General features: G+C 40.3%; 1 protein-coding gene across 1 annotated transcript in view; it reads right to left on the bottom strand.

Moving 5' to 3' along the window:
- The window catches only part of LOC135538685 (gastrula zinc finger protein XlCGF7.1-like), a 54,807-nt gene extending 51,070 nt beyond the window's left edge, over positions 1-3,737 (bottom strand). Inside the window, exons 1-2 of the mRNA XM_064964586.1 lie at positions 3,709-3,737; positions 3,345-3,370 (exon numbers count right to left, since the gene is read on the bottom strand). The gene's annotated coding sequence lies outside the window, so the exon portion shown is untranslated. The remainder of the gene's footprint in view (positions 1-3,344; positions 3,371-3,708) is intronic.
- Between the last annotated feature and the right edge of the window lie 10,458 nt (positions 3,738-14,195).

Raw genomic sequence — 14,195 nt, 5'->3', positions numbered from 1 at the left:
ATAGGCTGATTTACATCCTTTGAGTCAATTGGAGGTGTACCTGTGGATGTATATCAAGGCCTACCTTCAAACGCAGTGCCTCTTTGCTTGACATCATGGGAAAATCAAAAGAAATCAGCCAAGACTTCAGAAAAAAAATTGTAGACCTCCACAAGTCTGGTTCATCCTTGGGAGCAATTTCTAAACGCCTAAAAGTAACATGTTCATCTGTACAAACAGTAGTACTCAAGTATAAACACCATGGGACCACGCAGCCATCATACCACTCAGGAAGGAGACGTGTTCTGTCTCCTAGAGATGAACGTACATTTGTGCGAAAAGTACAAATCAATCCCAGAACAACAGCAAAGGACCTTGTGAAGATGCTGGTGGAAACAGGTACAAAAGTATCTATATCCATAAAGCCACTGCTTCTTCCTTGCTGAAAATTAGGTGGATATATTGAAGCAACATCTCAAGACATCAGTCAGGAAGTTAAAGCTTGGTCGTAAATGGGTCTTCGAAATGGACAATGACCCCAAGCATACTTCCAAAGTTGTGGCAAAATGACTTAAGGACAACAAAGTCAAGGTATAGGAGTGGCCATCACAAAGCGCTGACCTCAATCCTATAGAAATTTGTGGGCAGAACTGAAAAAGTGTGTGTGAGCAAGGAGGCCTACAAACCTGACTCAGTTACACCACCAGCTCTGTCAAGAGGAATGGGCCAAAATTCACCCAACTTATTGTGGGATGCTTGTGGAAGGCTACCCAAAACATTTGACCCAAGTTAAACTATTTAAAGGCAATGCTATCAAGTACTAATTGAATGCATGTAAACTTCTGACCCACTGGGAATGTGATGAAAGAAATAAAAGCAGAAATAAATCACTACTATTTTTCTGACATTTCACATTCTTAAAATAAAGTGGTGATCCTAACTGACTTAAGACAGGGAATTTTTACTAGGATTAAATGTCAGAAATGTTGAAGAACTGAGTTTAAATGTACTTGGCTAAGGTATGTAAACTTCCGACTTCAACTGTATGTGTTGTGATAATTGCATTGCTTGCTCTATAATGTTAGTTCATATGCCTTGCCACTTATATATATATATATATATATGCATATATGCATGCTTAAGGTCGAGACAATAAGATGGTGTCAGAATAAATTTAACCACACCTTTGTTTAATCACAAAACTGCAGAGCAACATTGTCCAGTGGAGTCTACAAAGCATATTGCAATTAAGAAACAGTCACATGACCTACAGCATGGTCAATCGAGTTAATATTTACAACATATTTGGACTACAAAACAACTATTGATTTAGAACACCGGAGAGTTAACGCAAGAAACCAATAAAAAGAAGCTGCCTCCACTATTCCAGCACCATTTCAACATCATCAAATCACCTATGCTTACTCTAATACAGGGACAAAATATTCCAAAAACTATTTAGTCCAATCAATGTATGCTAAATATCGTGTGGCTGTCCATGGTACTGATTTATGTGCGTGTAAGTAGAAAACACACGTAGAAAATGTAGAAAAAACACTCACCCTACTCGTCGAGAAACACCAATGCCATCGTCCTCTCTGTCATGTTGCCGAAACGGTCTATGACTCTGTCATACAGTACAAGCTTTTAGTTTTTGTTGTCCTAGGCTACCTGGCTAAAATGCTTGCTCGCTAGCCTAACTTCCTTTCATGGGCAATGATTAGCCAGCTAGTTAACATTAGCCTACTACGTCTAGCTACATTTTGAACTTCCATCCTTTCAGATCAGAGGCACAATGTATGAATATGGTTGGATCAGAATCACCGTTATAATCTTTGGCCAGTATGGAGAATTAAGTAAAAGTCCAAATCCCCATTTCCACCCATGGCTAATTTAGGAAAGGGCTCATTTTAGCTAGCTAGCCACCGGAGGACAACAACACAATAAGATGCAACAATTCAACTATCTTTTTCTGTCAATGAAGATTGGCTTGATGTGAAGCCAAATCAAAACTTTTTTGACACTTTTCACAGTTGATCACTCAGTTTAGCTCAACACTGATTGGCTATTATTGTATAATTATTTATTATCAAGGGAGGCCAAATGCTCACTGGCTTCCCTTACATTCAATGCTACAGGCGGCAACAATATAATTATATTTTTGTCCAGACAGCATCAAATAGATGGGCTACACATATTGGAGATACATCCGGTGAGATACATCCTGCCTCTTGCTTAAAGAGGCAAAATTTTATATTTTTTAACTGGTAAATTGTTTGGGGAAGCCTGGCTTCTCTTAGCATCCTTGAATACATATCATTGTGGTACAGTATATTGAGATGTGATTTACAAAAGTCAGAATGACACCCTTAACAAAATGACAATTTAACAGGTAAAGAGGTATGCTTAGATAACATATGCAGAAAAATATACACTTTTTTGTATGTAGAATTACAGTAGGCACAATGATTATGGCTCTAGATTGCAGGAAAAAGCTGTTTCATCCTTACATACTTTGTGCCCCCTCTAAAATAATGGGTGCATTACAACCCAGAATGCGTGATTTTTATATGCAAAAAAAAACAAAAGCTGACATCTTGGGAACATAGCGTGCTGTATGCATTGTTTCAACTTACCTGTGCATTACTTGATTCTCAACAACCCAAGTCAATGACTCAAGTAACAAAATAATAGTACAAGTCCTAACACATCCAGCTCAGGATGTGATTCAATTGAAGCCCTTATAACAATTGTCATGCTCATTTAGCACACTGAACTGGGTGCTATTTAAGCCACACATAGGTCTTCTGTCTGATAGACATTGGATATGCCACAGGGTCCTCCTCTTACATGACAAGTCAAACCAACTAGGCAGGTATTCAAATTGTAGCCTATTGATACAAGGTAGGGGTTGGAGTGTGCTCATGGTTAAGTATAATTGGTTGTAGAGGATGTTTCCTTTCATGTTCCACTTCCCAGGTATGATTCATACAGTTTAAGTGTGGATTACTTTGAATTCAAAGGAGTGAGTAGTAGAGATGAGCAAATAAGCTTTCCCCCACCTCACAAATATTTATGAGCTGACATTCAGTTTCTGTACAATTCATTGGAGAGTGGACATCAAACGGAAAGCGGGCCATAAGTAAACATTTGTGGTGTGACTCATGCCCTGAGTCGAAACCAGGGTGAAATCTTTACTCCAAACACAAAAACAAGCGTTTATACTGGTCATGTTCAGCAAATAGGGCGGGACCTACCTGAATCTGTCAAATAGAAATGCTAGTTTTCGTTTGGTGTAAGGATTACACCCCTGAACTCACCCACCTACGCTCATGTGGTAGTTTACGGCAGCGTGTGCGACTCACCTTCAGTTTCAACGCCACGCCCATACCTGCAGAAACCAGGAAATATAAAGCTTTGATGGAAGACGAACTGCTTATTTTGTTACTTCAAAACTCACATTCTGTTGGTGGACTATCACATTCGGTATTTAATTGTGAATTTCCATAATAAACGATCAAATATCCAGAACATCCATTAGGTAAGTCAAACTTCGAAACTGACATGTCCTTTTGTAACCGAGCCTACTGTCTGCTTGCTTCTTTTGCCTTATTTGGGCATTGACCATTCTTTGCAGTATCCTCTGTTGTGCTTATTTAGTAGCCTTCTCGTGCGCTTAATTCATAAGAAAAACAAAGTTTCTGAAAATAGAGTATAGTTATAACTGACCAGGCTTGGGCGGCTTCAGAGTTTGTCCTTTGTAGCCCACAGCGAAGTACTATCCTGTTACAATAACGTTACGATTTGTCCTACATTCTGAGGTCTCAATGTTGTTGACCCTTCCCGCTCTAATAGTTGATGTATTTATCCACTCTGGCTTTTCTGTTTGGGCAACCAAAACCTATTTAATCTTGAAATAATGTATAATTTATGACCTTTTGGGGTTCACAACAAATCTGTGAAACATTTTTGTTGTTGTTGACATAGTCAAATCACTCATGCATAGATTGGTAATAAAAAAAAAAACTACCTCCAGGACATGAGTAACGTTGGTCAAAAATAATGCCACTGCTATAGGTGGCGCTGTTTATAGGTAGACTTGCTTAAACCCTCAACTTGAAACTTTCGTGTTTCGGTGTCTTTCCTCATGCGGAACAAATTTCCCAAATTTCCCCATAAGGTCTGTCAGGAAAGATTTTCCTCCATCTTGGAAAACGTTTGAAAAACTTATCATTAACCGTTAGCCTAAATAATAACAAATTAGGTACTGATAAATCAAAAATCTGATTTCAGACATTACCCTGATGAACCATGTTAAGTGTAGCATTGATATCTTTAAAAAACAAGGAAACTATCAACAATTCACTTTTTTGCCAATGTAACACCTAATGCTTAATTAAACAAAAAAAAGTATTTCTATTTTCTGGTGGAGTAAAAGTCAGATTCACTCCAAATGTGTTTTTTGGGCTCATCACAATAGTCCCTAAAGATTAAATTGATGCATTCAAAGATGGCAATGCTGTGCAGCGATGCTCCCCATCCATCCTGACAAACATTTCTAAAAACCTGTTTTTGCTTTGTCCATTATGAGTTATGTGTAGATTTATGAAGGGAGACATGTCAAAGGAACAGTTATGACCCCCCCCCCCTCCTTAGAATCCCTAACTATCCCTAGCATTGTTGCTAATTAGGCCAGGTTGGCCTATGTGAAAGCATTTTAGGCCATGGTCTAAGCAAACGTTATAAGCACAAGTATAGGCCCATGATTTCATTCTGGTACCATCATTCTGTTTCCGGGTGTTGATTCACTTTACTTACTGTAGTTCAATAACCAAAATAGATTTTTTTCTAACTCAGTATCATTATAGCTGACGCCCCATTCTTTCTGCAGACATCTTTTAACTTTAATTCGGGGGTAATGTATTGTGTCATTTAGGAGTCACTTTTATTGTAAATAAGAATATATGTTTCTAAATACTTCTATATTGATGTGGATACTACCATGATTATGGTATTTAAACATTTTTAGAAACCTTCTGTTCTTATTTACAATAAGTGACTCCAAAATTACACAATACATTATTTACCTGAAATATCTATTGGGCACAAAATAATCAGAAACGCAACCAAAACAAACTGCAAATGCATTCAAGTTTGTAGTCAAAAGCTTGATGTAGTCATTACGTGCTAGGAGTATGGGACCAAACCAACTTTTAACAATTTTATTTCTAAGAATCATTGCGGGTGTCAGTAATGTTGACTACACATTTGTTTTCCCCGCAAAAAGGATGTCTTTATTGAACACACTGTGTAAACCTAAACAGTGCAGGTTGGGAAAAGTATGTGATCCCTTGGATTTAATAACAGGTTGACCCTCCTTTGGCAGCAATACACTCAACCAAATGTTTTCTGTAGTTGCGGATCAGACCTGCACAACAGTCAGGAGGAATTTTGGACCATTCCTCTTTATAAAGTTCCACAATATTCTTGGGATATCTGGTGTGAACTGTCTCTTGAGGTCATGCCACAGCATCTCAAATCGGGATGAGGTCAGGACTCTGACAGGGCCACTCCAGAAGGTATCTTTTCAGCTGTTGAAGCCATTTTATTGTTTATTTACTTCTGTTTTAGGTTGTTGTCCTGTTGCATCACATAACTTCTGTTGCACTTCAATAGGAGGACAAATAGCCTTACATTTTCCTGAAAAATGTCTTGATAAACTTGGGAATAAATTTTTCCGTTGAGGATAGCAAGCTCTCTAGACCGTGAGGCAGCAAAGAAGCCCCAAACCATGATGCTCCCTCCACCATAGTTTACAGTTGGGTTGAGGTTTTAATGTTTGTTGTGCTGTGCCTTTTTTTTCTCCACACATAGTGTTGGTTTGTGTTCCTTCCGAAACAACACAACTTTAGTTTCATCTGTCCACAGAATATTTTGTCAGTAGTGCTGTGGAACATGCAGGTGTTCTTTTGCGAACTTAAAAAATGCAGCAACGCGCTTTTTTGGACAGCAGGGGCTTCTTCCATGGTGTCCTCCCATGAACACCATTCTTGTTTAGTGTTTTACGTGCTGTAGACTCGTCAACAGAGATGTTAGCATGTTCCAGAGATTTCTGTATGTCTTTAGCTGACACTAGGATTCTTCTTAACCTCATTGAGCATTATGCGCTGCGCTCTTGCAGTCATCTTTGCAGGACGGCCACTACTAGGGAGAGTAGCAACAGTGCTGAACTTTCTCCATTTATAGAAAATTTGTCTTACCGTGGACAGACTTTTTTAGAGATACTTTTGTAACCCTTTCCAACTTTATGCAAGGCAACAATTCTTAGGTCTTCTGAGATCTCTCTTGTTTGAGGCTTGGTTCACATTAGCAATGCTTCTTGTGAATAGTAAAGTAAAATTGGGTGTTTTTTTATAGGGCAGGGCAGCTCTAACCAACATCTCCAATCTCGTCTCAATGATTGTACTCCAGGTTAGTTGACTCCTGACTCCAATTAGCTTTTGGAGAAGTCATTCGCTCACATACTTTTTCCAACCTACACTGTGAATGTTTAAATGATGTACTCAATATAGACAAGAGAAATGCAATTTGTTATTAGTTTAAGCACACTGTGTTTGTCTATTGTTGTGACTTAGATGAAGACCAGATCAAATTTGGTCAAAGTCATGCAGAAATCCAGGATTTATATACTTTTTCTTTGCACTGTGTGTATATGTAGGTTCACAGTAACAGTCAAAAGTTTGGAAACACCGACTTGATAGGATGCAAAGGGTGGCTACTTTGAAGAATGTCAAATATAAAACATATTTAGATTTCTTTAACACTTTTTTTGGTTACTACATGATACCATATGTGTTATTTCATAGTTTTGATATCTTCACTATTCTTTTTAATGTGTAAAATAAAAACCCTTGAATGAGTAGGTGTCAACTTTTGACTGGTAATGTATAGAAGACAGAAGTTTTAAGGGGGGAATGTCCACCAAAGCTGTTTCCAGAGAATTTAATGTTCATTTATCTAACATAATTCTTTGAGAATTTGGCAGAGCGTCCAAGACAACATGTGACCACTCCAGCCCAGGACCTCCATCTGCCTTCACCTGCGGGATCATCTGAAACCAGCCACCCGGACAGCTGATGAAACTGTGGGTTTGCACAACCGAATAATTTCTGCACAAACTGTCAAAAAACTGTCTTTGGAAGCTCACCTGCGTGCTCGTCGTCCTCACCAGTCTCTTGGCTTGACTGCAGTTTTGGCGTCGGAACCTACTTCAGTAGACATGCTCCCCTTTGATGGCCACTGGCACACTGGAGAAATGTGCTCTTCACAGATGAAACCGGGAAGATGGCAGACAGCGTGTATGGTGTCGTCTGTGTGAGCAGTTTGATGTCAACGTTGTGAACAAGAGTGCCCCATGGTGGAGGTGTGGTTATGGTATGGGCAGGCAGGCATAAGCTATGTACAAAGAAAACAATTGCATTTTGTCAATGGCAATTTGAATGCACAGAGATACCGTGACGAGATCCTGAGGCCCATTGTTGTGCCATTCATCTGCCTCCATCACCTCATGTTTCAGCATGATAATGCACTGCCCCATGTCACAAGGTTCTGTAAACAATTCCTGGAAGCAGAAAATCCCAGTTCTAAAATGGCATGCATACTCACCAGACATGTCACCCATTGAGCATGTTTGGAATGCTCTGGAACAACGTGTATGCCAGTGTGTTTCTGCCAATATCCAGCAATTTTGCACAGACATTGAAGAGGAGTGAGACAACATTCCACAGACCACAATCAACAGCCCGATCAACTCTATGCGAAGGAGCTGCATCGCGCTGCATTAGGCAAATTGTGATCACACCAAATACTGACTGGTTTTCTGATCCATGCCCCTACACTTTTTAATGTACAGCATCTCTGACCAACAGGTGCATATCTGTATTCCCAGTCATGTGAAATCCATAGATTAGGGCTTGGTGAATTTATTTCAGTTGACTGATTTCCTTCTATGAACCATACCTCAGTAAAATCTTTGACATTGCTGCATGCTGCGTCTTATATTTTTGTTCAGTATTTTCACACTGAAGTTGGAATAATTTATGATAATGCCCTTTTAATGGAAGACATTTTTTAAAAGACCGTCTGAAAATTCAGACTGTTTTGGTGGGATTTAATTTTGGCCTGCCTACTAACTTTGTTAATAAACGAATAAGAAAGATACAGTATTTCCAAACCTGCCAATAACAGCTAGTGTTCAGTTTCCCCCTCCCCACTCAGACCATTCCCAAACAGTCCTACCAAACAGTCTGTTCTTGCTTGAGAATTTGCTCTTTGCTAAGAAGCTATTTTTGAACATTTTAATTTAAAACAATCACCATTAAGGTACTTAAATTGTTACCCAGAAATGATTTGAGATTTAAAAAAATAACCATATCCGCATTGGAGTAGGGTCCTAGAAAATCTGCGTTGCGGCAAAAGAGGATGGAATCATGGAATCCAGATATTTAAACGGAATTCAACAGTATTCAAAAATGCATTGAACTTAGTAGAAAATCAAATAAATGTATTGAACTTATTCGTGTGTGACATTGCTCTCCGTCTGGCATACTGTATGCATTCCATAGGGACAATGCATAATCAAGTGAAAGCCGATTTGAGAAAAATACAACAATAATACTGAAAGTGGTAATTGGTGAGAGACAAGGTCGCAGTAAAAACAGACTGCTTACGTAAAGCCATAAAGACGATCAAAACATGACATAAAACAACTTGCAAACAGACTGGCTTCTGATTTAGAAACCACCACCAGTAGTGGAAAAACTACCCAATTGTCATACTTGAGTAAAAGTATAGATACGTTAATAGAAAATGACTCAAGTGAAAGTCAGCCAGTTAAATACAACTTAAGTAACATTATTTGGTTTTACGTTTACTTTCGATACCTAAGTATATTTAATTGCTCAAATATACTTAAAATTCCTTATATTAAGCAAAGCAGATGGCACCATTTTCTTGTTCTGAAAGTTTACGGATAGCCAGGGGACACTCCAACACTCAGACATCGTTTACAAACTAAGCATTTGTGTCTAGTGAGTCTGTCAGATCAGAGGCAGTAGGGATGACCAGGGATGTTCTCTTGATAAGTGTGAATTTGACTTTTCCTGTCCTGCTAAGCATTCAAAATGTAACGAGTACTTTTGGGTGTCAGGGAAAATGTATGGACTAAAAAGTACAATATTTTCTTTAGGAATGTAGTGAAGTAAAAGTAGTCAAAAATATAAATCGTAACGTACAGATAACCAAGCATCTTTTATCCTTTTTGCTTATCTGAGCATGTGGCACTCACGCTTGTGGTAGGCATTCGGATGTGGGTATTTTATTATGTTCCCCATTAGCTGCTTCCAAGGCAGCCGCTACTCTTCCTGGAGTCCAAACAGGTAGGCCTACCTGTCCTCCTGATCCAAGTGATATTTTTTATATTGAGGGTAGTTTGGGTACTTTGCTGGCTTCTTATTCATTCATTCTCATTGTTATTTTTTGGAACATGCAGAATAGGCACTGTGACTAAAACGTTAACTAGTATAAATAAATGTAGCAACCCAAACACCCATCACCACAAGAGACTTTGCATCACAATCCTCTGGTCAAATTGCATCACTTTGCAGCTTAGGGGATGCTGTTTTGATTTGAGGGAAATGTTATTTGATGTAAAAACATATTCTCATTCCCCCTGTTGTGGTGTCACTGCTTTTCAGATGCCCGTAAAGGCTTATCTTAAACTAGTTTAATGCTGAATTCAGTGATTACATCATGTAGAAGACATATTGTGATATTTGGGACAGCATGGTGGAGGGGTGAGTGTGTGTGTGTAGTAATGTGCCATGACACGGGTCCAGCTGGTGAGATTTACAGTAAAAGACTGAACGAGGCCACAGGATTAATGCTTTTGTTCTGCTGACATCCATGCTCAACAAGAGAGAAGTGAGACACTTGTGTGCATGTACCACTGACGACATGGAATAATACTAGAAATGTATTTGATGAAATGACTAAAGTTTTTGATTCTATGGGACCATGCCTTATTTATTAAGATGTTGTTCTGGGAGGTAGTGAGGGTTTTAGATTATAATCCTAGTCATCAGTCAGCACAGTGGAAGCATCCTACATGCTCTTTGTCCCTATGTCCCCCATGCCCTTTAGGCAGTGCCTGCTGCCTGGATGATGCACAATGCATAGCCATTAACATTATTCCATTCTGTAGTGTTTTTGTTACCTAACTGGGTATAAATAGTCTGTTATTTATGGGTTTGCTGCTGGTTTGGGGCCTTAGAGTTTTAAGGGATTTCTGTGCCCTGCTCTTTCACAGTGAAATCTCCTGCTCTCATGGCTCAGCCATATAGAGAGCAGTAATCCAGACATGCAAACTGCTGGGATATAATTCCTATCCAGAGGTTTGTATTGGCTGGCAGCTCTCCAGCTGCATTTATTTATTTCCCCCCTCACGGGTGCATGCTGTCAGTGGGTGAGAGGTAATGTGAATGTTGAAGTGAATGGTCTGCTAGATGGAAAATATTTTTTGGGGGGGGGTGGAAGAGGGTTTGGTGTGATGATGGAAAGTTGAGTGTGTGAGATGATGATGATGGAGGCTCTGGGTTTTAATGGGGACTAAACCTGAAAATGGGGTGGTGTACATACATGATCTGTCAGGGCTTCGTACCACAATTATCCCGACGGCAGCAGCAGTGTTTTCATTAGTGTAATGTTTAGAGATCTCCAGAGTTATGTAACAGTGACGCGCTGTCATCCCCTCTGGGCCTGCCCACCGCCAGTAGCATGACTGTTGTCCATTTAGTTTCTGAGGGGAAAAAAAACATCTGTCAGAGCCGACGGTAGGGGACACAGGGCTCGTGATTGAGAACGTAGTAGCAAGTAGGCAGGGCTCAGTGGGTTCAGTGTAGTGTGTATGATGGCAGTGAGCACAGTGGTGGCAGAGAGGATTAGAAGTCAGGGCTGCCTTTCAGAATATTGCGGAGGAAAGTGAGATGTTAGTGGAGCCATTGTGAGTAGCATGGGGTGTATGTAATGCAGTTGTAAGTGGAGAAACAGCCGAGGGTTCAAATATGAAGTTTAAGAAGTTCATTACCATCATGCAGGCGGCCATGGGGATCGTCCCCCTCAACAAACGAGAGCTCCTACCACCTGGGAGGAAACTCTGGAGACCCCCAGGGTGAGTTAAGTTAATTAAGGTGTGCATATGAGCTTGTATGCATGAAATGAATGTTTGTCTGTCTGTATGTAGCTGTTGGTCTATTCAAGTACAAGCATCTACTGTAACTCTACAATATTTGAATCCTATGCACAAGTATTCAAAATGTTGCTAATATCGCTAGGCAAATCAAACATTATTTGGAATGTATGTTTCTGCTTTGCTCACAAGATGGTACTAGCCTTCATGCTACAGCATGAGCATGTTTGTTGCCATTATTTACTGCTCAGGTCATAGATGCTGCATTTTGATTGTGACTCTGCTATTGGAGCACAGCAGATGAATGAATGTAGCAGAGGTCCTTCCTGTGAGTAGCATGGCTCTCCTTAGCTGGACCAATCCAGCACACAATCACTCACTGGATCCACTATTGAACCAATCTTTAGTCCATGGCCGCTACTGTATTTATCGTTGCAAATAAAATTTGCAGTGTATTGCCACTCAAGCGGTTACTAAGTTGTCAAGGAAGGTTATTTTGTTTGCGTGTGTATATTTATGTGACCCCCCCCCCCCACTCACTGAGGTTGATGTTGTGGATCAATTATTCAGTATACACAACATTGCTCTTAGTAATTCTCCCAAGGTACAGGAATTCCACTTTGGACATGAATGTGTTCTCAGTTTGAAGATGTCCTAATTGTGTGGGTCTCATGCTGACAGAAGCTTGTCTATCACTTCCCTGCTCAGCTATAACACGGCTAGGGCAGGGGATTGGGGAGTTCGTTGGGAAGGATAAGTCAAACAACACAAGCTGAGCATTTGGTCAAAGATCACAGCAAGGTCAATCACTTTATTTATTACTATTCTGACATGAGGTCAAATGGCTGCAGAGCAAATGTTTGGCTCAAGCTCAAACAGATTACAGCTGCGTTGAGGCCTTAAGTTTGTGTGTGCGCATGCCTGTGCATCAGACTGTGTCTTTGCATGTGTGAGTGTTTGTTTGTGTGGTTGTGACCAGGGCAAGGCTTTGTTTTGTTATGGATTGGTATTTGAACCAATAACTTTCACTGTGTTAATGTTTCACTTCAATGGCCCGTCAGCGTTTTAATTCTCTAAAGTGGAATGAAATTCATTTCATACAGTTTCTACTCATTTCAGCTGACATTTTACCAATAACAATCCTTTATACGAAGTTGAACTCTATTCCTAATGTTGAGTAATGGTTATCTAAAGTCCTGCTGTCTCTCCCAACAGGGACACACCCAGTACTGACCAGTCCAACACTGACCTGTTCAGGTCCAGCTGCTCCTGGGATAGGTTCTACTGGACCAAGGAAGCCCAGTGCCTGTGTCTCCGTCGACTCTCTACACCCAGCTACTCTGCTATTCTGAGGGTACCTCATCCTTTCTGCCTACTTTGTATTCTTTATCCATCCTATTCTGCCCTAACACTGTGAGCGTGTGTGGTTGGACATATATGATTTACAGTGGGGCAAAAAAGGTATTTAGTCAGCCACCAATTGTGCAACTTCTCCCACTTAAAAAGACGAGAGAGGCCTGTAATTTTCATCATAGGTACACTTCCACTATGACAGACAAAATGAGAGAGAAAAAATCCAGAAAATCACATTGTAGGATTTTTAATTAATTTATTTGCAAATTATGGTGGAAAATAAGTATTTGGTCACCTACAAACAAGCAAGATTTCTGGCTCTCACAGACCTGTAACTTGTTCTTTAAGAGGCTCCTCTGTCCTCCACTCGTTACCTGTATTAATGGCACCTGTTTGAACTTGTTATCAGTATAAAAGACACCTATCCACAACCTCAAACAGTCGCACTCCAAACTCCACTATTGCCAAGACCAAAGAGCTGTCAAAGGACACCAGAAACAAAATTGTAGACCTGCACCAGGCTAGGAAGACTGAATCTGCAATGGGTAAGCAGCTTGGTTTGAAGAAATCAACTGTGGGAGCAATTATTAGGAAATGGAGACATACAAGACCACTGATAATCTCCCTCGATCTGGGGCTCCACGCAAGATCTCACCCTGTGGGGTCAAAATGATCACAAGAACGGTGAACAAAAATCCCAGAACCACACAGAGGGACCTAGTGAATGACCTGCAGAGAGCTGGGAAAGCCTACCATCAGTAACGCACTACGCCGCCAGGGATTCAAATCCTGCAGTGCCAAACGTGTCCCCCTGCTTAAGCCAGTACATGTCCAGGCCCGTCTGAAGTTTGCTAGAGAGCATTTGGATGATCCAGAAAAAGATTGGGAGAATGTCATATGGTCAGATGAAACCAAAATATAACTTTTTGGTAAAAACTCAACTCGTTGTGTTTGGAGGACCAGGAATGCTGAGTTGCATCCAAAGAACAACATGCCTACTGTGAAGCATGGGGGTGGAAACATCATGCTTTGTGGCTGTTTTTTCTGCAAAGAGACCAGGACGACTGATCCGTGTAAAGGAAAGAATGAATGGGGCCATGTATCGTGAGATTTTGAGTGAAAACCTCCTTCCATCAGCAAGGGCATTGAAGAAGAAACGTGGCTGGGTCTTTCAGCATGACAATGATCCCAAACACACCGCCCGGGCAACGAAGGAGTGGCTTCGAAAGAAGCATTTCAAGGTCCTGGAGTGGCCTAGCCAGTCTCCAGATCTCAACCGAATAGAAAATCTTTGGAGGGAGTTGAAAGTCCGTGTTGCCCAGCAACAGCCCCAAAACATCATTGCTTTAGAGGAGATCTGCATGGAGGAATGGGCAAAAATACCAGCAGCAGTGTGTGAAAACCTTGTGAAGACTTACAGAAAACGTTTGACCGCTCATTGCCAACAAAGGGTATATAAAAGTATTGAGAAACTTTTGTTATTGACCAAATACTTATTTTCCACCATAATTTTGCAAATAAATTCATTAAAAATCCTACAATGTGATTTTCTGGATTTTTTTTTCTAATTTTGTCTGTCATAGTTGAAGTGTACCTATGATGAAAATTACAGGCCTCT

This window comes from Oncorhynchus masou, unplaced genomic scaffold (assembly GCF_036934945.1).
Source record: "Oncorhynchus masou masou isolate Uvic2021 unplaced genomic scaffold, UVic_Omas_1.1 unplaced_scaffold_2___fragment_4___debris, whole genome shotgun sequence".
NCBI classification, from domain to species: domain Eukaryota; kingdom Metazoa; phylum Chordata; class Actinopteri; order Salmoniformes; family Salmonidae; genus Oncorhynchus; species Oncorhynchus masou.
The sequence above is the reverse complement of the archived record's forward strand: the minus strand, read 5'-3'. Positions and strand labels throughout refer to the sequence as shown.